The sequence below is a fragment of the Mercenaria mercenaria genome, chromosome 11, assembly GCF_021730395.1.
Source record: "Mercenaria mercenaria strain notata chromosome 11, MADL_Memer_1, whole genome shotgun sequence".
NCBI classification, from domain to species: Eukaryota; Metazoa; Mollusca; class Bivalvia; order Venerida; family Veneridae; genus Mercenaria; species Mercenaria mercenaria.
The window spans coordinates 38,777,738-38,805,107 of NC_069371.1; the positions used below are offsets into that span (position 1 = coordinate 38,777,738).

Sequence of the window (27,370 nt, forward strand, 5' to 3'; positions counted from 1 at the left end):
CCTGGAGGGACAAATGATTTCCGTACTTCCCACTTCTGACTTTTCTCACTTCCAATTTCTTGACTTCCTACTTCTAACTTCTGCACTTCTGACTTCTAACTTCCACACTTCTGACTTCCAACTTCCTGACTTTCGACTTCTGATTTCCAACTTCCTCACTTCTTACTTCCGACGTCTTGACTTCTTACTTCCTTCTTCTTACTTCTGCACTTCTGACTTCTAACTTCCGCACTTCAGACTTCCAACTTCCTGACTTCTTACTTCCGACTTCCAACTTCCAGACTTCTTACTTCCGACTTCCAAAGAGGGAAAGTTGGAAGTCAGAAGTGCGGAAGTCAGGAAGTTAGAAGTCAGAAGTGTGAAAGTTTGAAGTCAGAAGTGCGGAAGTTAGAAGAGGGAAGTAAGAAGTCGGAAGTAAGAAGTGTGGAAGTTGGAAATTAGAAGTCGAAAGTCAGGAGGTTAGAAGTCAGAAGTGCGGAAGTTAGAAGAGGGAAGTAAGAAGTCAAAAAGTCGGAAGTAAGAAGTGTGGAAGTTGGAAATCAGAAGTCGAAAGTCAGGAAATTGGATGTTAGAAGTGCGGAAGTTAGAAGTCAGAAGTGCGGAAGTTAGAAGTAAGAAGTCAAGAAGTCGGAAGTAAAAAGTGTGGAAGTTGGAAATCAGAAGTCGAAAGTCAGGAAGTTGGAAGTCAGAAGTGTAGAAGTTAGAAGTCAGAAGTGCGGAAGTCGGAAGTCAAGAAGTTGGAAGTCAGAAGTGCGGAAGTTAGAAGAGGGAAGTAAGAAGTCAAGAAGTCGGAAGTAAGAAGTGTGGAAGTTGGAAATCAGAAATCGAAAGTGAGGAAGTTAGAAGAGGGAAGTAAGAAGTCAAGAAGTCGGAAGTAAGAAGTGTTGAAGTTGGAAATCAGAAGTTTGAAGTCAGAAGTGTGGAAGTTAGAAGTCAGAAGTGCGGAAGTTAGAAGTAGGAAGTAGGAAGTCAAGAAGTTGGAAGTGAGAAGTGCAAAAGTTAGAAGTCAGAAGTGGGAAGTACGGAAATCAATTGTCCCTCCAGGGCTTCCATAATATTGGGTTTAAAGCTATAATTTCCTCAATAATTTTTACACGCTGGAATTTTACTTGAAAAATGCGTCTAATTCCACTTTAAACTATACAGGTTTATTGCATATTCTTTCGTTTTGTTGAGTCCCGAAGGGACGTATTACGTTATGACGCCGGTGTCTGTCCATCCGTCCAAGCGTCTGTTCGTCCGTCTGTCCGTTAATTAGTGTCTGCTCTGTAACTTTTGAACCCCTTGAAGGATTTCGAAAAAAACTTGACACAAATGTTCATCACATCGAAACGACGTGCAGAACGCATCTTTTGGACGATTCGCTTCATGGTCAAAGTCACACTAAGGGGTCAAGGGTCATATGACCTTATTTCGTGTCAGCTCTGTAATTCTTGAACTGCTTGAATGATTTAAAGAAACTTGGCACAAGTTTTCACCACATCGAGACGACGTGCAGAGCGCATGTTTCGGATGGCTCGCTTCAAGGTCAAGGTCACACTAAGGGGTCAAAGGTCATACCTTTTGGCGTATATTGCTCCGCATTGCAGTGCTCATGTTTTATTTCTTGCATACCAGACAGGATATTCCAGTGTTATTCCCGGTGCTGGAAAATCTCATCTTACACCCCGGGGTGTAAGATGACTCACGTGCTGAAATTTACGAATGAATACGACAATTCATACGCTACTACAATAAAAGTTCTTAAAAGAAAAACATTTGTTGTATTTTATTTCTTCAAACAATTGGAGAATGTGATCTTTCATTAGTGGAAGGTGCGGATGGAAATATCTTGCTCTCGGGTAACGTTTTGTGGTAACTCGGCAGAACCTCGTTACCGCCAAAACAGTTACCCGCGAGTCAGATATTTCCATCCGTACCCACAACCACTGAAAAATTCTCATAATCATCTTTGTTAACAAAAGGAAAGCAAAATGGGTATAGTATTATTTATGCAGTAAAATTAAATGTTTGTATCTAATATCAAATCGTGTAGCATCGGCTCGCATCGAGATCATTAGAATGGTCTTCTAACACAATACTGACGAAAGGCCGTTTTTATGTTGTTGTTTTTTTTTTAATTAATATTCCCTTGTTTACAGCATTGGCTTTGTGAACTGGACTATAGTATTCTTTATCAATTAACAACAAGTATTTTGTCGTAAATAACAACTGATACACAAACACCATTACAACACTGGCAAATTAATAGCACGGTTTGTTTACGCTGGTGTAAAAGTGACATGGAATTTATGTAAACGGAGATTTTTTGTTTACAATAAAGTCATGACGGTAAGTTATTTTAATTTAATTGTTCGTTCCATTTTGTACATTACTTAATTCCTTTTCCTGTGCTGTGTGTATTTGCTTAATTAAATATTAATCTTTGAAAATCATTTATTGTTGTTCGTCACAATTGTTGATTTTTAACACGTTGAAATGACACTTGGCATACTGAGTAAAGTGTTTCAATGTTTTTTTTTTTTTTTTTTTTTTTTTTTTTTTTTTTTTTAATAAAGTAAACGATTCTTTCCTAAAATATATTCTAGTTAACTGTTCTTGATAAATACACAAAAGCATGTGCCTTGCAATTATCGGGACTGTACTGCTCTAAACAATCTGAGCTTTGCAGTTCGAGACAAAAATCAATTAAACATGACCGAGCCGAAGAATTACTTCAATGAATCAATGTCCTTCAATTGACCTGTCTCATTTTTGTTCATACAAAACGCTATGCACAAATATTTGGCAAGAGGAGTCTGATGCAAAGAGTGAGTTTAGACCGAATGCACTCTATAACTTATTTAATGAAGGGCGATTTAAATCTGGCATATATTCATTCTCATTTCTTAAATCTTACTACTGTAAAAGCACATGTTTTCGCTGGGTCAACTTTTCGCGAATTTGAAATGTTGAGTATGATCGCGAGGTTTAGTATTCGCGAAATTGTAAAAATGGTATTGTACTTGAATTTGAATTATACTTATGGTGAATATTTACGCTAGGTTTAATTTTCGCGAGATGTATGGCCTCGCGAATAAAGCGAAAATTAAACCCTCGCGAAAATTTCTACTTTTAAAGTATAAGTGTCCTATACTGCATATACATACACAGCTTTCCAAAAAAAAAAAAAAAAAAAAAAAAAAAAAATCCAGACAATGCATTCGATATAATATTCATTTTCATGCAACTTGGACGTTGTTCAGAGACTTTATTTCAATTTACTATGTGACAGAAAACCATTAATTTAAAGTTTGTTTACAAAGAAAAGAACATGTCCATCGAGACTCTCATTTGGCAATATTTTCTACGACGTAAAGTATATGTTTCATTTTTAAGGTAAATAATCGAGTTTATTTAAGATCTTGTCAGGTCTGTCGGTCCTAACCTTCCGTTGTTTACATACCTTTTTACGCACTTTGGTTGAAAAATAGCTGTTTTTCTATAATGTGAAGTTAAGAATAATGAAAAGAAACAAAAATATCTATCATATGTTTGGCAACACACACGTACTTGGATGATATTTTAATGCCTATTTCATAATTATGTGCAAAGTCAAGACTCAAGACCAAACTCCCGATTACTTTTTTCCATACCAGTTCTTAGATCACTCGAACAACACATCTGTTTTAACAGGACCAATGCTAAAGTCTGGGCTTCAGGGAACAGAAATATCTGATCTTTATTTGAGCCGCGCCATGAGAAAACCAACATAGTGCCTTTGCGACCAGCATGGATCCAGACCAGCCTGCGCATCCGCACAGTCTGTTCAGGATCCATGCTATTCGCTTTCAAAGCCTTTTGCAATTAAAGAAACCATGGATCCTGACCAGACTGAGCGGATGTACTGTGTTGGTTTTCTCATGGTGCGGCTCATTTGTTCTTTGTGTTCTTTATGTTTCAGATTTACAATAAGAATGGTAGTTTGGCAGTAACTATTGTCCAACGATTGACAACACAAGTTATGCAGGTAAATTTATTCTGACAACAAATTTTGCAATACCTTTAATGTTTTGAAATAGAGTCAGTGCTATTATATTTTGTCCGCGTTATTGTCTTTAATGACTAAAAAAGTCAATGTTACTTTTAACGACTTGAAATAGAGTCAGTTTTCTTATCTTGAGTATCCATATTATTATCAACATAAACACGAAATATAGTCAGTAAGCCGACATCTGGTATAATTTCGATTCTTTCATAGCGTTTTACAAAACTTATCTATCCATTCCGCATGTTTTGATTTTAATATAGCAAATTTAATCTCGGCAACAATGACAGGCAGTTAAACACAGTGAGTTTCTGAACATCATGATAGCTTAATAATCGAAACCTCGTTCGTTATCTAGTTTATCTTCTTTTTAGAGACAATCACAAAGCTATCTTCCTGTCATCGTTCATCGGCATGACTTTTAAACCCCCCTCTTCCCCACCCACTACGTCTTCGGGAATTTTAAAAATGTTAATAAGATGTTATTATATAGTTTCAAGTCATTTATAAGCACCCTTATGCCGTATTTCGGGGGTGTTTTTACGTTTTCTTTGGAGGAAAAATGAAAAAAAAAAGAAGATAAACATACGTAATACCGTATGTTAAATTTAAATTGCCTAAGAATATTACAGTTAATGCGTAATTTGCAAAGGTGAATTCAGCTTCATACGTGTAATATATCTTATCTTTCGGTACAAGTAGTGCAATCGGTAAGGTATTCAAATTTTATTTGTAGGCGTTGAACAATACAAATGCAACAGGCAATGTGCCGATTTCCGGTAATATACAGCTCGATGATGAGGACGACTTCGTTCGAAGAAACAAATGGAAAAGTGTAGAAAAATTTGCTAAAGTAAGTCTCTTCTCAAGTTTGTTCAAACGGGGACACACGACCCCTTTTAAGGGTCCCTAAAGCTAAAAATAGAAAAACCTTCAAACGACTTCTTCTCTTCTGGATGGATCTTCATTAAACTTGGTAAAACTTTGCAGAATCTTGTTTTTAAACGCTCGATAGAGCCTCATCAAATAAGTAAATCTGTTGCATCATTGTTAGTTTTTTTCTCAAGTTTGTTCAAATGGGGGCTCTTGGCTTTACGGGCCCGCTAGAGGTAAATAAAGAAAGACCGTTAAACAAATTATTTTTATGAACCGCCTGCTGAAACTTCATCAAGCTCGGTCTGTAGCATAATTGTAATGCACTGTTTCATTTCATTTTCAAATGAAGGCAGTTGACTTGTGTAATACTTTTGTGTATGCTAAACACATATATTACCATTAATGATTAAGTGTGTCATGTATTTATTTGAAGTCAAATTGTATAGGTCAGATGAGTGATTTAGGGCCTTATACAGCCCTCTTGTTTTTTTGTTTGTTTCTTTTTCTTTTCTGGTTGTTGGACATGAACTCTATGCAATTTGATTTTAAATAAATACATGACACACACTGAATCACTAGTATAGTATCTATAAATGGAATTGCCGTAGAGTACAGTGTAGGAATAACGCGTGTTTTTAAATTTCCATGAATTGCACGGGAATGTCTGCGTTGTTCTATCACGTTGACATCATTTCCTGTTGAATTTTTGGGCCGTAATACGTTAACGGTTTGCTACTGAAAGCGCATATATAAAATGTGTTTATGGGGAGAATCTCTCTGTTAACAGTTTTGTACTACAAACGATTTTGAAATTATAACATTCATATTTATTTATTTACTTTGTAGATTCTTTATGGTGTGAACGTTGCTTTGGCCGTGATTTCATCGTTAATAGCCATGCTCCTCTTCCTCACCATACTGGACAGGAAACTGCGCGAAAAATCTCAGATGTGGTACCTGTATCACCTTACGGCCCTCTCTATATTTACTGGATTAGTTCTGCACCCTGCAGCTCATTCCGAAATTCTGTATGACAGCAGACAGTCATGCTATTTTATCATGTATACCGCAGAGTATGTCTTTTTTGGCGTAGGGATGAACGTTATTTTGATCAATGTGGAAATATTTTTTACAAAGATTTTGAACCTTGAGAAATGGGCCTCAAATTCATTCCACAGATTTTTAGCATCGATTCTGTTCGGCTGGCTTATCGTCAGCATGGTAATTGCTCACGTGGTCATTAACAACAATAGTGCCAGTGAAAATGAAAAGACCTTTTGTTTCATACTGAAACAGAAATCGGTAAGGAGGGCAAGAGTTGTCCTTCGTGCTCTCGTACCGTGTGTCGTCTGCTTCCTGTTTACTTTTGCTGCCGTGATCACGTACTACCTGAAACGGTCCAGGATCACCTTTACGACAATGTCAGGTGAACTGAGAGAAATACGGACGGAGGGTCGCGACGATGAGCCACAGTGGCTGAGATGTGTCATTTTCATGAACATCGTTTTCTTTATTCGGGAGATTGCCATGGTGATTTTGCACTTCAACTCAAGAATTTATGGCCCTGACGAGTACAAGTGGATAATAGTTGTTTTCTTTATTCATATTCAGGCAATGTACACTGTGCCATTCTGTATGTTCTTTATACTTGATGTTCGGATGTCGCTGAAAACTATCATAATGAAAGTTTTGCAAAAAATTTCGTTCGGGAAAATGAGGCTGGGAGATGACCTTGAAACCTTTGCCGTTGGTTTTAATAACCCGTCTCATTCCGATAAATCATAAGTATTTTGCTTTGGATTGTAGGCAATGGCATATGGTGGACGTACTTATTTATCTATTAATCGCTCCGGGCAATGCCCCATGTATGCAATATATCAATAAAAAGTTTCATAATAAGTAAAGCTATATCAAATTGAGAATAATTAAAACAATGCAGCAGTTGTGCAAAGTTATTTCTGTAAACTTGTAGCAGTGTATATATAATGTATATAATTAGTCTATGATATATTTCGTCCGATTAGCTGAATTGGTAGGGCATCTGACTTGCACGCAGAAGGTCGCAGGTTCACGAGTTCTGTATCGGGCTTTACAGTTTTCCTCTCCTAGTACACGTGCCGTGAGTGTGGTGACTAGCCATGTAATCCTAGAGTTAAGCAATGGCTGGGTTAGTCAAAAGAACCTGAGTTTGTCTTTGAAAAACAGGAGAGGGCAGAAGGTCGCAGGTTCGAGTCCCGTATCGGGCTGCACATTTTCCTCTCGTATTACAAACTAAATGCTTTAGAGATGCCGCATTTTACATGTGTCCTCCTCTGAAGGATGGTCTTGGTCTGCACTAGTAACTTGCTGCCAGCAGACTAAAGGTAAATAAAACATTTTCGTAAAAACAGATAATATTGAAATAACAACTTTTAATAGCAGTTTTTAAGTTTTGTATATCTGAATATATTTTGTTTCATAGCACACTAAATATGCTAAGAGACAAGGTAGATATCTAACCTTAACCTTAACCTTAAGCCTGCTGGCTACAAGTGATTTTGCCTTTGCGACCAGTGCAGACCAAGATTAGACTAGCTCCTAGACTATTTTATGACTTAATGTAGTGAACTGTCCAAAATCATTGATAATTTTAACATCAGTCCCCTTAGAAAATCTCTAGAATATAATGGATTTTGTCCCTATCAAATGGCATTGGACACAAAAAAGAAAACAAATACATAGAAATATCATAATTATCAGTCCGGTGGCTAGTCAAGAAGTAAATTTTCAGTGATCACCCCGTCAAATAATAAATGATACTGCCCAAATTGATCGATGGACCAGTCCATTTCAGAAATTTAGCAGGGTAAAGGTTAATGACTCGATGATGAACTTAAAGGGTCCGAAAATGGCATAGACTATTTGGTGAATAAATTATTAAACAGACATGTAACTTGTGACGGAAAGGTCATTTTGAATCTTATCAGTTATGTACAAAATAGGTTGCAGTATTAAAAATAAACTATACACTTTCTACGTGGCTTTGCATTTATTACTTTATGATATTTTTGTGTTGCACTGGCCTTGGATTACTGATTTATTTACTTTGTTATTAAGGCTGCTGTTTTCTGTAAGTTTTATTTATCTTTACATATGACAAATTAGTTTTGAGTTTATCTCGAAATATGCTAGGAGTTTAACGTCATGTCAACTACTAGGACTTCATTATAAATAATGAAAAAAAAAAAAACCCACATGTATCATAAAATTACTTAACTACTTGTCAACTGAATGCATATCACTGCTTTCAATGAAGTCTTTTAATAATTAATTAATTAATTAATCTACTGATTAAGACTTTTATCATATTTTACATGACGGCAATAAAATTGCCTGAGCTGGGAAAAGGGGAGCTAAATCTACACCATCAACAAGTACGTTTACACTACATCGCAGAAAATGCACATCGTTTGCTTTTATACACCCGTTTTTGAAAAGCGGGACGTATTATGTGATGGCACGTGCGTATGTCTGTCCATCTGACCGTCATATTTTGTGTCCGAAGTATAATTCATTTAAAATCAATTCAAGATACTGACTTCAAACTGTGGCGATAAAACGATATGCAGAGTGTAGAAACCAGATCCGTAGACTCAAAGGTAACAGATTGAAGTCAAAGATCAAATCCGACGTAATATTTCTTGTCGGTACAGGACTTTTTAAAAAAATCGAAATATTGACATCAACTTGAAACCTAGGAAGGAGGCGATGAGACGTTGTGTAAAGCATAAAATCGGGTCGACTCTCAAGAATTGAGGCCAAAGGTTAAATCTGTCCATATGGGAAAATTAGACCCATCGATTTTTCACACGAGTGAAAATATTTTATATAGCGCAAAGAAGGAGCCCTTTACTTTATTTAAATCCATGGAAAAAGTATTATAGGTATTTTAGCTTTGCAAACGATGTGATAATATTCAATGCATTGTCTTTCTTATGAATATTTTATTTTAAAAATGAATTTAAAAGAAAATGGTCTTTTTTTGCGTATACTTTATGTCTGTCTATCTACAATTAGAAATATAGTAAAATTTGGATAATTTGCTGAAATTTCTTCTTTTTAACAAAGAATAAATAAATTCTTATGTGTGCTTAAAGACCTTTGCAAACGACTTAGTAATCTATATTCATTTAGCTATTGTTTCATACTAATTTCAGTTTTCTAGGTGAAGAAGAAAATGGTCTTTTTTAAGCATTTTGCAGATGAGTATAGGTTTTTTTTCCTTATCGGAAAGACTCGAACATTCTCGTATGTTTCCGTCAATTCTTACGAAATTTAAGCTCCTTAACGGTAAAACTGATATCTTCTCACCCGCTAAACAGCACACATGTACGGATTTATAAATTAGTGGACGCTCTATAATATGATTTGTTTACAGCCAATAGTCAATTTTAAACAGCTTGAGGATCGAAGTTCAAAATTTAAAAAAGAAACGTTGAAATTTTAGGCGGCATATTTTGGGCAAGTTAGAAGTAGAAAATCAAAATTCAAATTTTGAAAGGATGATGTTGAATTTCGCTTACATTGAATTTCGCACAGACTAGGAAATCGAAATTAAAATAAAAAGAATTCGTCGAATTTCGAGGCAGAATTGAAATTAGATCCAGCAGGATGACCGAAATTCAAATATTTTGAGGGGAGCGGTCGTCCAGTGAATAATGTGTCGGCCGCTCAATCCAGGGGTCGTGGGTTCGAGCATCCGTGAGAGGGGTCACGACCATGACTTCTCATATGACACCAGTACTGGGTTTTCCCGGAAGCTGGCTGTTTAAAAGATAGTTTAACATTTAATACCAGTTTCAAATTCGATTGCTTTGAAAATTCGAGCATGCTTGAAATATAATACCGAGAATAATCTATTTCGATTTTTAACAAGGAGCTGTGTTCAATAAACGCTTGATGCCCCCGGTGGCATCCTTGTCGATACAAAGCAACCTAAGTTCAAAACGAGGTCAAGTTCAAGGTCAAGGTCAAACTGAGGTCAGGTGATGTCTGAAGATGAGGAATGGTCACAGGTTACATCTGCATTAGTATCAAGTCATTCTATTAAGGGGTATTGATGCTAGACGAAACGGTCCAATTTGGTTAACCTTGTACTGATAGATGGACGGACGAACGGACGGACGGACAGGACAATCACTATATGCCTCCCACATCAGTACATGCCGGGGGCATAAAAACTTGAATTTCGATATATCCGATCTTGCACGATTTTTAATCTTTGAACTTTGAGCAGATTGCAGTTTCAGTATTATACTGAAATTCAGCTTTTCAAAATTTGAAGTAAGATTTTCGAGATGGCTCGACACTAACTGCTTGCTCGATATTTGACTTTTTCATTTCAATATCAATCTTGAAACAGGCTGTTCATTCAATACGAGATCGAAATTTGGCTTTTGGAATATTACAAATTTCGATCATTGAGCTGGCCCAAAATTAAAAGCTATTTTGAAATTTGACGTTTTTCAATCTTCAGGTGTAGCTTAGGATCAAAATTCGATAAGTTGGGAAGTTGAATTTCGATCTTGAGCTGGCAGAAAATTCTAAGCTAGTTGGACACCGCTCACGACATAATAATAAATGTGCAGTTATTTGATTACATAAAAACTACTTAAAATCTTTATTTCATAATCATGAACATCAAAGAAAGTATTATAAAAGCGAGTTTCCATCTGATTGTAAGAAAGAAGAAATTACTTTTGGAAAGTCATTGTTTGGTTTTATATAGAGGATAATTGTTGGTTTCGGTGTAATATCACGTTATAATTTCACCGAGTGGGCACCAAAAGTGATATTTTCACGAGTGGCGCAGCCACGAGTGAAAATAACAACTTTTGGTGTTCACGAGTGAAATTACCGTGATATTACATCGTTACCAAAAATTTTTCTGTTTATTTTATGTCTAAAACTCTACTTTGTTGTGTTTATTTCAATAAAATGTCAAATTTGCGGGAAACTTTATCAGGAAGCATCGCAAAGATGACGTCATTTTAACGACGTCATCGTCATATTGTTTCCGGCTTTCAGTACGCTCGGTAAACTTTTTGACGTTAATCCGGGTATCAGATTTGATAATTTTCACTGAGTGGCAAGTGAGTTTATCAGGATGTAATTCACCGTAATATTTCGATAAACAACCGAAAAACATAAAATAAAATAATGTATTTGTTGCGAATACCGTTAAAAATGGTATTCTGATTAAACCATCAACAGCCATTTAGATTTCTATTTTCTAATCTATCTTTGCAATCACTGTAAATTAAACTTAACAATATCCCTAAATCCATACGATCAAAACTATTAATGTAACGGTACATTGGCGAAGAAGGGTTAGACATCGGCCTGAAATACGGAGTAGGCCGAAAACTAGCGAACAGTATCGGCAGCCGATTTACCTGGCCAAACGTATTATCGGCTTTTGTTGTGATTTTCACGATGGGTCTAATTTTCCCATATGCCGTAATTTGCAGCGTCCGGAGCATAACTAAAAACTATTAATTCGAAGTGTTGACTCAAAACTTGGAATTTAGGTAAATGGTGATGAACAGAATATAACCACCCACATTTATTCCCCTTAAATCCATCCATCAACCATACCTATTTTTTTCACGTTTAGTATCATGCGTCATAGTATCCCCTTACCACCGCCACATACCCCCTCCACCACATGCCACTGATTTGTGGAACAGTCTTATCGAAACGTCGTATGAGCCGCGCCATAAGAAAACCAACATAATGGCTTTGCGACCAGCATGGATCGACACCAGCCTGCGCTTCCGCGCAGTCTGGTCAGGATCCATGCTGTTCGCTTTCAATACCCATTGCAATTTGAGAAACCGTTAGCGAACAGCATGGATCCTGACCAGACTGCGCGGATGCGCAGGCTGGTCTGGATCCATGCTGATCGCAAAGCCACTATATTGGTTTTTTTTCATGACGCGGCTCATATGGTGACCGGAGGAAGACCAAAAACCTGCTCAGATAAAAACCTCAGACCCGCGCTGACTCACAATCTCAAAATATTTTTTTTTATTAACTAATGAGCTATAACATGTTCATTCACTGTGTGTGTCTGTTTCTCGAAAACTGAAATATTCTTGCTCTGCCATGCTGTTTCATGCCCAGAAAATATTCCACCGGGTGTTTACTAAACCTTTACTGGCTTAGTATCAAGGGCGATCGCGTTCTATCAACTATTTTCAAACAAGCCATTTTTCTTTTAGACAAAATTCTCAGATGAGTATTTTTCGGCAATTAAACTGTTGTATCATGCGTTAGGTAATAAAAGCTATTTTCCTTCAGCACCGGGGCGATATTTAGAACTGTTGCACTGGGCTTATCGGCTTCTGACAGCAGTTCCTAACACATGAAAATGTACTATTAATCTTTAAATATCAGCACAGGAGCACGTGCATAATGTCAATGCTCTCCGGGGAAATGTATCCGGATATTGAACCGTTTTCGACTGGAATGCTCAAAGTCTCAGATTTACACAGCATATACTATGAAGAGTCTGGAAACAAAAATGGAAATCCTATAGTTTATTTGTAAGTATTTTACGTAATAATTACCTCTCTTGACAAAATTGAAATAAAAATGAAGAAACCAGTAAAAATTATCTACAATTTGTCATAATTATTCCTCCATATTTGATTTGCAAGGTGTATAAAAAGAAAGGAGAATTAACTTAATAGACTACGGAAGCATGGAGGGGACATCGGATTTTTTAATTTTATTTATGTCGTGGCCACGAGAGAACTAAGAAAAAACGAAAATCAAAAAAAGTTATCTCGTGGCCTAGAGGTATAACTAAGAAAAAAAAACAAAGAAAAAACAAACAATTTCTTAATTCGTGGCCACGAAATAAAACAAAGACAAAAACAAAAAACGATTTTTTTGCCAATCCATAGCCACGAAATATAACTAAGAAAAAACAACAAAAATCAATTTTTTTGCTAAAACGTGGCCACGAAATATAAGTAAGAAAAAAACAAAAAACGATTTTTTCTTTTGCTAATTCGTGGTCACGAAATATAACTAAGAAAAAACAAAACAAAAAAAAAACGATTTTTTTGCTAATTCGTGGCCACGAAATACAATGTATAACTAAGAAAAAAAAACGAAAAACGATTTTTACTAACTCGTGGCCACGAAATATACATAAGAAAAAAAAAGCAAAAAACGATCTTTGCTAATTCGTGGCCACGAAATATAACTAAGAAAAAACAAAAAACGATATGTTGGTAATTCGTGGCCACGAATTAGACAATTTTGTTTTTCGTTTTTTTTCTTAATTATATTTCGTGGCCACGAATTAGCAAAAGTTTTTTTTTTCTTACTTATATTTCGTGGCCACGAATTAGCAAAATATCGTTTTTTTTTCTTAGTTTTACACTTAACAAAATTCCTAATTGGTCAGTTTATATTGTATTACTATTTTGTTAATAATGCATGTATTTACAAGAAATTTCACATACCGACATTTGAATAGGTACTGCTGCTAATTATTGATTTATTTTTGGCCGACTCACGGCCAGCGTAACCGCATTAGGCGTTTTGAACAATATTGCGTATTTTGCACGTGCAGGGCATGCGCACCAATATGCACTTGTTAGTGAACATTTTTGGCATTACTGACGAAAGCCCTACTAGAAAAACACATATCATTGTGAAATTGACACAATAGCAACGCGCCCGGGCTATCGGAATTTTTTCAACAAAACTCAAAATCGGTCACTTCAATGAATTGTCCTTGGGTTAAATTTTGCCAAAACAGCTAGATACAGGTAGATAACCAACGATTGAAGGTTCTTGTAAACGGAAATAAGGTTAAAAATGGAAATAACCATCAAAGTAACAGCTACAAACAAATTATATCAAAATTCTTTTGAAATTGCAAAAATAATTACACACGTGTCGTAAATGTGTCCCGGCTAGCAACATTCCGACAGCTCGATCGCGTTGATTTTGTGTCAGTTTCACCATGATATGTGTTTTTCTAGTAGGACTTTCGTCAGTAATGCTAAAAGTGTAAACGAACACGTGCATGTTGGTGCACATGCCCTGCACGTGCAAAATATGTAATGTTAGTCAAAACGCCTAATGCGGTTACTTTGGCTGTGAGTCGCCAAAAATAAATCAATAATTAGCTGCAGTACCTATTCAAATGTCGGTATGTGAAATTTTGTATGAATACATGCATTATTAACAAAATAGTAATACAATATAAACTGACCAATTAGGAATTTTGTTGAGTGTATTTCATGGCCACGAATAAAAAAATTGTTTTTTGTTTTTTTTCTTAGTTATATCTCGTGGCCACGAGATATAACATATTTTGTTTTTCGTTTTTTTCTTAGTTATATCTCGTGGCCACACGAAAAAAAAAAATCCGACGTCATCTCTATGCTTCCGTAATAGACACAGATGAGATGCAAAAAAAAAAAATACAATAAGGTTAAAAAACCTTTTAGCAGTTTTTATGCCTATTCTTGCAGTAGCTACCCGATCTTATTCATTGCCTGGCTGCTCAACTTCTTACCATCTTCCGGTCAGCTAGCAGAAGATCTAATGCTAGTAATGATATTAGAAACGGTTTTGACAAAGGAGTTTTTCTTTCTTAAACAAAACGAAATCGTGCAAGTTCTTTCAGCTTACTTTACCGTGTCTAGTAGCGTAACAGGCAAAACAGAAATAATGTCCACCGATATTCAACAATTTTCTGTCATATTCAAAACTGTCGCCATTTACACGATGAAAATTCTTGATTCAGACATGGGGGCCCAAGATGGGGTACATCACCTAGTGACAGAACATTTTTTGATCCGAAAGTTTACAGAATCATTCTCAGACCAAAGAGGAACAGGAAAATCCACACCTCCAGCGGAACTTAGGGTATTCTGTTTGTTTTGAAAAACAAGAACAGTTTAGAAACAAAAATTTGCTTTATGTAAATGTATTTGTATTCATAGAATTGTAGTTTTAGGTCTCAGATCTATGGAACGCCAAACAAAACTTTGATTCATTGTCATTTGACAGTGATAAATGCGCTATAAAAGTATTTTAGTGACGAATTTTCTCGTTTTGTTGAGGATTAGGCCTACACAGTATTTAATGTAATTGTAAAACACATTTTAGAACAAACCACTGAACTCTATGTATAATTCTATTGTGTAAAATGAGGTTCTGGGAGAACACAATAATAAACGTTTATACGAGACATAATTTTCTGAGCCCGCTCTGAAAGTCTGAAAACAGAGTTCGTTTAACTCAAACACAATACCGTAAACTTCAGCACGACTTTTCCAAGATTAACAAATGCTCCCTTCGGAAGAATGAGAGTCCGGTATATTGACTTGACCTTTTCGACCTTCAGGAAAACACGACATGGGATCTTGTGAATGATATGGAACAATTAAGAGAGAAACTTGAAATAGATAAATGGATTGTATTCGGAGGCAGCTGGGGCTCAACACTAGCTCTGGTGTATGCTGAAACCCATCCCGACAGGGTGAAAGCCCTCGTTATTCGTGGGATTTACACATTTAGAAGGTAAATGCGACGGTTTAAGGATCGTAATGTTTCAATCGACTGAAGTGTGAACATTTTAAACTATACCCTGCTAAATTTCTAAAATGGACTGGTCCATCTTTCAATTTAGACAGTACCATTAACTGTTAAAAGGGGTGCTTACCAAAAATATACTGACTGAATGGCGAACAGTGCAGATCATGATCAGACTGCATGGATATGTAAACACTGGTCGCAAAGGCAGAATCAATCGTGTCCAGCATGATAAGGGTTAAAGATCATACCTGTTTGTTATACGACTCAAAATAAAGCTTAGTTTCAATCTAATATTGTATAAGTCAAGACTTGAACTGCATAATGCCGAAAGAAAAACATTTGGCTGTGTTAAGCTACATACAGAGAACTGAAAAATGGTGCTCTTCATTTTTCAAGACAGTTAGGGCAGTAGGTGGATTTTTTAACTTTTCGTATATTTGCAAGTTGCACTTTTGCGAGGACATGAACTCGGTCCCGAGCCCAAAAACTATTGTTATTATTATTTCCTAAATGTCATTTTCTTTCAGAAGGAAAACTGCATCATATCTTATTTGAGAAATTGTATATTTGAAATCGCTTTCTTTAGGCGAGAGCTGGTATGGTACTATCAAGACGGGGCAAGTTTAGTATTTCCAGATGCATTTGAGAAATTTGTCCGGCCTATTCCAGAGGTAATATTATCAATACTTTATGGTGCGGTTTGGTGATTGTAAACGTAACCTGCTCGTGTAACATTCTATATTTAAGAAATAATAAATCTGTTCCTATTTTTTATCAGTTATTGTAACACGATCCGCAGCAATTGCTATATAAACATATAGCGAAATCGCCTAAACATGAATCTACGATAAAATATGGTTGGCTGTTACATTTTACCCCCTATGATTGTAACACGAATTATTTCAGGGCCAAACGGTTGAAAACAGCATTTCAAAAACATAAATATAATAAAAAGTCATACTGACTTATGTGTAGGTCCGTAAAACACGTTCTGATCTCTACGAGCGAATTCAATTAGCCTAATTATGATTCAGCGGTGACGTCATAAATGTATGACATAAAGTATGACGTCATAATGATGTGACGTCATATAAAAGTTAAGCTAGTCACTCGTAACACAGTGTCAACTCGCCTAATTTGATGATTCTGTTCATAATTAGTTTGCGAGCTGTTAGATTACTAATTTATGAATACGTATAAGTTAGATAATACATAAAAGTGTGTTACCGGCTGGTATCATCATGCGCGGGGGAATCTCAGGGAACGTAATTTGGGTAGCAAACGAGCTTCGTAGAGGCGAGTTTGCTATCAAATTACGTTCCCTGAGATTCTCCCAAGCATGATGATACTCGCCGGTAACACACGCGTATGTATTGTCTAACTGATTTATTGCATGATTAAAAACAGTAAACTGAACACATTTTTTAAATATCTTAAATTTAAAATATTTAAAAATATTTCCCCTCTTGAGCCTCTCTTAGAAACATTTCATGGTAAACCCCCAACTACCATATAAAAGCCAGAAGATGGCGCTGGGCAGGGTCTTTTTATATAAATTATGCATGCTTCACATCAGAGATCTCTGTTTCAAAATTTTAAATAAACTACTGAAAAAAAAAATAAGTTATAAAAAAGTGCATAAATACGCATTGAAACCTTCTTTATCAATTGGTGTAATTGTTTTTCAAAACAAAAAGTTGTGAAATAGAGTTTCAAAAATAATTTAAACTTAAACTGCTAAAATTTTGAATTTGCTGGGAGGTGGGGGTTGGGGAAGGTGCTAACGAGGTCATGAACCCTGGAGAAATAGGGAATGTAAACAAACCCCACGTGGCTAATTTTATCAACAAACGTTTCATGTATCGATGAAATTAACACCTAGAGCATATTGTAAAGCTTTGCCAGAAACGTAATTTGAATTTTTAAACTGAATAGAATATCATAATCATTTTTGCAGTTATATTTTTATGTTATTTAAAAAATCAAGTTTTAAATCAAGATGTAGAGAACTAAACTACAGAAATACAGTAATAAATTATTTCAAATAGCTTATCATTTTCAATACATTATCACATCAACACTTGCTAATTTGTGTGTATTGTTCTACACCCCAGACAGAGAAAACTGTGAGCGATACCTGTGTGCAACGGAATTTAGAGCACGGCTAACCGTGGCGATACCAGAATTTAGAAAACACAAAACTTCAAAGGAAAATGCCGCAGTCATGCAATAATTCTCAAAATTCTGATAAAAAAGAAACAAATATCTATACGTTCCATTGGCTATGCAACACTTTCTAACCATAGGGGGTAAGTATAAGTTAGATAATACATAAAAGTGTGTTACCGGCTGGTATCATCATGCGCAGGGGAATCTCAGGGAACGTAATTTGGGTAGCAAACGAGCCTCGTAGAGGCGAGTTTGCTATCAAATTACGTTCCCTGAGATTATCCCAAGCATGATGATACTCGCCAGTAACACACGCGTATGTATTGTCTAACTGATTTATTGCATGATTAAAAACAGTAAACTGAACACATTTTTTAAATATCTTAAATTTAAACTATTTAAAAATATTTCCCCTCTTGAGCCTCCCTTAGAAACATTTCATGGTAAACCCCCAACTACCATATAAAAGCCAGAATATTGCGCTTGGCAGGTATTTATATAAATTATGCATGCTTCACATCAGATCCCTTTTTCAAAATTTTAAATAAACTACTGAAAAAAAAAGTTATAAAAAAGTGCATAAATACGCACCGAAACATTCTTTATCAATTGGTATAATTGTTTTTCAAAACAAATAGAGTTTCAAAAATAATTTAAACTAACTGCTAAAAAATTGAATTTGCCGGGGTGAGGGGTGGGGAGAGAGGCGCTAACGAGCTCATGAACCCTGGTGAAACAGGGAATCCAATGTAAACAAACCCCACGTGGCTAATTTTATCAACAAACGTTTCATGTATCGATGAAATTAACACCTAGAGCATATTGTAAAACTTTGCCAGAAACGTAATTTTTTTTTAAACTGAATAGAATATCATAATCATTTTTGCAGTTATATTTTTATGTTATTTAAAAAATCAAGTTTTAAATCAAGATGTAGAGAACTAAACTACAGAAATACAGTAATAAATTATTTCAAATAGCTTATCATTTTCAATACCTTATCACAGCAACACTTTCTAATTTGTGTGTATTGTTCTACATCCGAGACAGAGAAAACTGTGAGCGATACCTGTGTGCAACGGAATTTAGAGCACGGCTAACCGTGGCGATACCAGAATTTAGAAAACACAAAACTTCAAAGGAAAATGCCGCAGTCATGCAATAAATTGTAACAGCATATGACCCGAATGACGTATTACGCTGAAAATGTAGTACTGTAAAATGTGAATTATTTGCGTTGTTAGAATCGAAATAATAAATATGTTCCAATAATTTTATCAATTAATAAAACATGGGCAGTCGTTTGGATGAGAATAATTAAATCACTCGTGCTACGCACTCGTGATTTAATTATTGCGCATCCAAACTCCTGCCCATATTTTATTAACTGATAAAATATAGGAACAGATTTATTATTTCTTAAATAAAATATGGGCAGGAGTTTGGATGCGTAATAATTAAATCACGAGTGCGTAGCACGAGTGATTTAATTATTCGCATCCAAACAACTGCCCATGTTTTATTAATTGATAAAATTATTGGAACATATTTATTATTTCGATTCTAACAACGCAAATAATTCGCATTTTACAGTACTACATTTTCAGCGTAATACGTCATTCGGGTCATATGCTGTTACAATTTACCCCCAATGGTTAGAAAGTGTTGCATGGCCAATGGAACGTATAGATATTTGTTTCTTTTTTACCAGAATTTTGAGAAGTATTCATAAATTAGTAATCTAACAGCTCGCAAACTAATTATGAACAGAATCACCAAATTAGGCGAGTTGACCCTGTGTTTCGAGTGACGAGCTTAATTTTTGTATGACGTCACATCATTATGACGTCATATTTTATGTCATATATTTATGACGTCACCGCTGAATCATATTTGAGCTAATTGAATTCACTCGTAGATAGCAGAACGTGTTTTACGGACCTACACATAAGTCAGTATTACTTTTATTATTTTTATGTTTTTGAAATGCTGTTTTCAACCGTTTGGCCCTGAAATAATTCGAATGTAATGGAACTGAAGTAGAATATCTTATGTTACAATCATGGGGGGGGGTGAAATGTAACAGCCAACCATATTTTATCGTAGATTCATGTGTAGGCGATTTCACTATATGTTTATATAGCAATTGCTGCGGATCGTGTTAGAATCTACGATTAACAACGGTTGACGCGGGGACCGTTGAGTCAATTATGACTTCAAGGAGCTGCATTATGCCCCATTCATATTACAACTCGGAAGAATGAATACTTTCTATCATCATGTTTTAATGAACAGATAGGAATAAAAAATAATAAACAATGCCTTTATGTGGTTTATCGTCTGACTGACTACGGTTCATCGTTCAGATACTTCCAATATTTACACGGGTGGTAAACGCGCAATCCAATTCCCACTGGGAATACGCTAAAAATGGGTTGCGCGACTTCCGGTGCTGGTATTGCGCATCAATATATACAAAATCGAGGTAGGTGGGTTTTTGTTTTTGTAAATAATTACACATTTACGAGTGCTTTCGAAAAAAAGCAAAATGCTATTCGACACAAAAATGAATACGGATCATATGTGTGAAATACCAACTTATTAATTTAAGAATCAGCTCTGTTATCACGAAAACTCTGATGGCTCGAGCTGTCAAAAAAGCATGGAATCATGAAAAATGCAAATTTTCTAACTCTTGTGCCTTCTTTCTGGAAATGTGACGCTTCGAATGGTCAAACACGTGTAAAACAGTCATGAATAGTACATACACTTGAATGAAATGTGGCCTTTGGGGGAAAGATTGGCAAAAAATAATCGGGAATGGGGTTGCGTCCCGGGAATGGAGTTGCGCGTATACATTATACACATTATGATGTATATGAGCAACTCCATTCCCGGTGCGCAACCCCATTCCCGATGATTATTTTGTCAATTATGTCCCCGTAAGCAGGATTTGAAACAAATAAGTTTGATATTCGTTACTTTATAACAGTTGAGTTATCATAAAAAGCATCAGATGTCCTCAGATTAGGCATATGAGGTCAGAAACTGCCATTTTTGTTGATTTCATACTTTTTTCACGTTTCGTGTCGCCAGAGTTTTTGTGATAATAGAGCCGAATCATAAATTACAAACCAGATATTTTACACATATGATGTATTATCATATCTGTGTCGAATAGCATTTTGCTTTTTTCGAGAAAATTTATACTTGCCTCATACTAAGCAAAATCATAACTTCACATACCTCAATTTCGTCTTTTTTTACGCGCAACACCAGCACGGGACGTTGCGCAACCCATTTTAAGCGTATTCCCGGCGGGAATTGGATTGCGCGTTTACCACCCGTGATTTAACTCCTGTGCATTTGAAACATTGGACCGTAGAGAATCAGACGCGAAGTTTTGAACAATTTAACGCAGTTGTTTTTAGATTATAGTTTGATGTTCTACGAGTTCATTTCAACGTTTACTAGTTCTCCGAAATATATACTTCCCGCAGGCGTAAAGTCCTGTTTCCGATTATTTGTAAAACTGACAAAAATTATTGGTCATTCCGTCTCGGACGGTAAGTCCGAAGTTGTCCAGATTAGCCTAGCGAGGATTCTATGAAAGACTTTTATTGCCCGCTTAATATTTTTCTATTTACAGAGTAGAACTGTATCATTTCTGTTTTAGATAGAAAGATACGATGTTATTGGTGCCTTTTACCGCAGATTAATTGGAAATGATAAAAAAGCGAAGCTAGAATGCGCCCGGGCCTGGGGTATATGGGCAGTGATGACATCGCGGCTGTACATTGATAAGCAAGCCCTTGCTCAAGTAGAAAATGATTTAGAAAGTTGGCTACAAAAGGCAACTATAGAATGGTGAGTAGAAAGAATGGTAAGTAGACAGAAGACTATAAAAGGAAATTATATAATGGTGAGTAACAATCTTGGTACAGAAGGCAACTACATAATGGTGAGCAGAAAAATGGATTAAGTAGGTATAGAATGGTATGCAGAAAGTTGGCTACAGAAGCAACTAGAGAATGCCGAGTAGGAAGTTTACTACAAAAGAATAAAATAGCATAGTGAGTAGGAAGTTGGCTACAGAAGGCAATTATAAAATGGTGAGCAAAAAAGGTGGCTGCAGAAGGCAATTATAGAATGGCGAGCAGAAAGTTGACTGCAAAAGGCGATTATAGAATGGCGAGCAGAAAGTTGACTGCAAAAGGCAATTATAGAATGGTGAGCAAAAAGTTGGCTGCAAATTGTTAGTAGAAAGTTGGCTACAGAAAGCTACTATGGAATGGTGAGCAAAAAGTTGGCTGCAAATTGTGAGTAGAAAGTTGGCTACAGAAAGCAACTATGGAATGGTGTATCGGAGGCTACTATAGAATGTTGAGTAGAAAGTTGGCTACAGAAAGCAACTATGGAATGGTGTATCGAAGGCTACTATAGAATGGTGAGCAAAAAGTTGGCTGCAAATTGTGAGTAGAAAGTTGGCTACAGAAAGCAACTATGGAATGGTGTATCGAAGGCTACTATAGAATGGTGAGCAAAAAGTTGGCTGCAAATTGTGAGTAGAAAGTTGGGTACAGAAAGCAACTATGGAATGGTGAGCAAAAAGTTGGCTGCAAATTATGAGTAGAAAGTTGGCTACAGAAAGCTACTATGGAATGGTGAGCAAAAAGTTGGCTGCAAATTGTGAGTAGAAAGTTGGCTACAGAAAGCAACTATGGAATGGTGTATCGAAGGCTACTATAGAATGATCAGTAGGAAGCAGAAAGTTGGATACGGAAGGCAGTTATAGAATGGTAAGCAGAAAGTTGGATGCAGAAGGCAATTATAGAATGGCTAGCAGAAAGTTGGATGCAGAAGGCAATTATAGAATGGCTAGCAGAAAGAGTTAGTCACAGAAGGCAATTATAGAATGGCTAGCAGAAAGAGTTGGTCACAGAAGGCAATTATAGAATGGCTAGCAAGAAGTTGGATGCAGAAGGCAATTATAGAATGGCTAGCAGAAAGAGTTGGTCACAGAAGGCAATTATAGAATGGCTAGCAGAAAGAGTTGGTCATAGAAGGCAATTATAGAATGGCTAGCGGAAAGAGTTGGTCACAGAAGGCAACTAAATAATGGCTAGCAGAACGTTGGCTACAGAAGAAAACTATAGAATGGCGAGCAGAAAGTCGACTACAGAAGGCAACTATAGAATGGCGAGTAGGAAGGTGACTACAGAAGGCAACTATAGCAATATATGGTATGTAGAAAGTTGACTACAGATGGCAACTATAGAATTGTGAGCAAAATGTTGGCTACAGAAGGCATCTATAGAATGGCGTGTAGAAAGTTGACTACATAAGGCAACTTTAGAATGGCAAAAGCTGGCTACAGAAGGCAACAATAGTAGGGTGAGCAGAAAAATGACTATAGAAAGCAACTATGAAATGGACTTCAGAAGGCAACTACATAATAGCGTGAAGAAAGTTGACTACAGAATGCAACTACATAATAGCGAATAGAAAGCTGACTACAGAAGGCAACTATATAATAGCGAGCAGAATGTTGACTTCAGAAGGCAGCTAAAGAGGTACAACATAGTGACCGCCTATATTTCTGTGGAGGGTCAGTATGCTTTCATGTAGTGTTTGGCTAAAAATAAGTGGTCTACTAAAATTAAGTACTGCGTTTGTTAGTGTCCCTATACAGAAATGTGTCAGGTCAGTATGAAAATTATGGAGATCTTTGCTAACAAAAAAAGTTGGGTCAGTATGATAGATATTGTGACTCGGCTAACTCCACATAATTCCGCGGGGGTCACTAACAATAGCAATAACTAATATTGACTTTCCGGAAATTTGCAGTTCCATACAGACATATTCCTCAGCCAAATACACGTAAGAGACTTTGCAAAATTTATAACCTTACACCTAACGCATTTAAATATAAAGCAATAATATTAACATTAGGAGTATTTTGCAAAACCTACGCTATGCTTGAAACGCAATGGCTTGCATGTTGAGTCATTTTCAAGAGAGCTTATTTCTCACAATCGAGTCCAGCGACCTATAATTAAGTCTTTTGTCATTTTGTGGTCTTACAAATAGAGAATAATAGGTTATGCACCTGTCAATATTCTGCCCGTCCGGGGGGGGGGGGGGGGGGGGGGGGGCGGGCTGACCCAGGGGAATTTGACATTTCAAACATTTTGTTGTCTAAATCCCCACCCTAGAGACAACCTTTTTTGTCTAAATCCCACCCTACAGCCTGGTTGGTACATCAATTGTTTGTCAAATTCCCGCCTGTCGGGAATGGTCTTCTGTCTAAAGTCCCGTGTATGCCCGCCGCTCCCCCGGGCGGGCAAAATATTGACAGGTGCATTAGTGCCGTAGATGAGAAAGTTTATCTGGCGAGGTGGAGGAGGTTATCGGGTGAGCCGAAGGCGAACCTGATAACGTCCGGAGCCGAGCCAGATAAACTTTCTCCATCTTAGGCACTAACCTATTATTCTATTTATCTTGTTATTACTTCATTGTCCGATATTTCGCAATTTTTTATTTTACAAAAATAAGTGTGCGTCAACCGCTTTAATGACGTCATATTCGTAATGACGTCACTTATATAATGACGTGATTACCGGCAAAATCGCAATAACTTCTTCGTTTTTGAATAAAAACTCATTATTTGACCACTCATTTTCTTAGTTCGGACATTTCCAGCATAATGATGATGGTTTCGTTGCAAAATTTCTCATGACAACAATATCGATCATAAGGTCACATGATCAACTGACCGTATATCACTGGTCACATGATCAACTGACGGTATATAAAGAAAGATATACGGCACCCTGATATCGGGTCGAAAATACTGCAAGTGACAGGATAAAGTGTATTATCCTGTCACTTGCAGTATTTTCGACCCGATATCAGGGTGCCGTATATCTTTCTTGATATACCGTCAGTTGACCATGTGACCAGTGATATACGGTCAGTTGATCATGTGACCTTATGATGGATATTGTTGTCATAAGAAATTTTGCAACGAAACCATTATCATTGTGTTGGAAATGTCCGAACTAAGAAAATGAGTGGTCAAATAATGAGTTTTTATTCAAAAACGAAGAAGTTATTGCGATTTTGCCGGTAATCACGTCATTATATAAGTGACGTCATTACGAATATGACGTCATTAAAGCGGTTGTCGCACACTTATTTTTGTAAAATAAATTGCCAAATATCGGAAAATGAAGTAATGACAAGATAAATAGAATAATAGGTTAGTGCCTAAGATGGAGAAAGTTTATCTGGCTCGGCTCCGGACGTTATCAGGTTCGCCTTCGGCTCACCCGATAACCTCCTCCACCTCGCCAGATAAACTTTCTCATCTACGGCACTAACCTATTATTCTCTATATATCCCCAAAATAAATTATTAGGAGAATTGAAGGATACATGTGCTTATGATGTTTAATTCTGTTGTTTTCCACTAGTCACTACCTCGTCCACAGTGCTTTCCTAAAAGCAGACGACCAAATTTTGTCAAACGTGAAGAAGATACGACATATTCCGACAACGATTGTACAAGGTAGATACGATATCGTCTGCCCCCCTGAAACAGCTTTGAAACTTCATGAGGTAAATTACAAAAACACATGTCTACTTCTAAAGCAATGTTTTTACTATACCGCAAACTACCAGGTTTGAATACTAAATCAAACGTTCTAAAGCTCCCTCAATATTTTTGTGGTTCTCTTTCATAATATTATTAGTGCTGATAATTTAGAAAAATGACGCAGCTGAGCAGACAGATATAACCAGTTTAATATTTATCACTGATATGGATGAACAAATCTATCGTTATTACATTGATATATCAGCAAACAAAAAGTTTTTTTTCTTAGTAAGAAGTTGGTTCACTCATAAAATAATAAACCTATCAAACTGCTCACCTGCCACTTTTTTTCTAAATGATAAGTAAAGACATGAAATTCTCACATACCTTGAAAATTATGTTTAGCTTTTTCGAGATTATCAGAAATTGCTTTTTTTTCTTTTAGCTATTTCAAGAATGGCACATATATTGCGTCTTGTTCATTTAGCTTTTCTAGAAACTGAATAAGATTTATCAGTATTATGTCTTGTTCATTTAGCAATTTCGAGAAGTTAAATAAGATTTAACAGGCATTATATTCTGTTCCTTAGCTTTTTCGACAAGCTAAATAAAACTTGAGAGATACTGCCTTTGTCCAATTAGCTATTTCAAGAAACTGAATAAAATCCAACAGACATTGTATTGTGTTCACTTAGTTATTTCCAGAAGCTAAATAAGAACTAACTTTTATGTTTTGTTCATTTAGCTAATTCCAGAAGCTGAATATTAAATAGCATTTATTATGTTTTACTCATTTAGCTATTTTCAAATAAGAACTATCATATTATGTTTTGTTTTAGCTATTTCAAGAAGCTGAATAAGATTCAAAAGTATTATGTTGTGTTCATTTAACTATTTCCAGAAGTTAAATAAGAATTATCATTTATTATGTTGTGTTCGTTTAGCTATTTCCAGAAGCTGAATTAAGCTTGGTACCAGATGGCGGACACAGTCGTAAAGATAAAGGAATAGAAAAGGCATTGTTGGAAGCCTGTGAGAAATATAAGCACCTGTAATTCATTGAGGAAATAAATTTTGAAACAAGCCAGCTTTTTCATGTGCTTACTTCTATAATCCTAGGCATGTCTTTTTTAAAATATGTTAATTACTTTTAAATGCAAAACTGAGTGATTTTGTGTTGGATATTAAGTCACTAAGACACAATGTTAGGCCATATGGTGACTTGCCTGCTTTAGATGGCAAAGGAAAACCCTAGATGACCCTTAGGACATTAAATGGGCACCTTGGTGCATGTAGAACCACCAACCTCCGATTAGCCAGCTGGGAGAGTTCTTCACATAAAAAAATCCACACCACAAGTGAGGTTTCGAACCTAGAGTGGTGCGGGCACTGAGGGGCAATATATTCAAAGTCAGCAACCTTACACAACTTAGCCAAAAGGGAGGCCACTTTTTACAAGAGCTGTTTGAGGACAGCAACACACTATACTATTCAACGGCCTTGTCAATTGAATGGCTATAAATGGAAAAGGAGGATTAATTTTGTAAAACTGCAAAACAGAGTTATGGAACCTGTACAATGCATGTCAGTTCAGCACAGTGAACGAGTGTGTGAAGTTTCAATCTATTCCCATTAGTGGGTACTGAGATACAAGCTTACATACAAAAATTTCACCAGGCACTGCTAAGTCAAAAGGGGCATAATTTTGTAAATATGGAAAATAGAGTTATTGAACATGTGCACTGCATGTTATATCATGACAGTGAACAAGAGTGCCAGAATGTCACAATATACGCCCGTCACAGCAAATTTCTTTATTCTAGCACCTGTATTTCCAAATGGAATTTTAATTTTGTGGTTGTTTAGTAATCATTGTAAGTCTTTTGTTTTTCTAAGTCCACAAAAAAACTCTTACCAGGTAGAGATACCTTAAAATACACCTAAAATTTGAAAGTAACATCTATGTTGTACCACAGAAAAGTGGTCTTGTTTTTTCCCTACGGTCAATTATAAAAAAGTTACTATATAAGTTATTTATAGTAACAACTAAGGGAAGGTAATCTTAAAAAAAAACAAAACAAAAAAAAAAAAAAAATA

At 36.1% G+C, this 27,370-nt stretch overlaps 1 pseudogene; it reads left to right on the plus strand.

The window, feature by feature from the left end:
- Positions 1-2,193: 2,193 nt before the first annotated feature.
- On the plus strand, positions 2,194-26,357 carry LOC123532138 (probable proline iminopeptidase; annotated as a pseudogene).
- Positions 26,358-27,370: the final 1,013 nt, after the last annotated feature.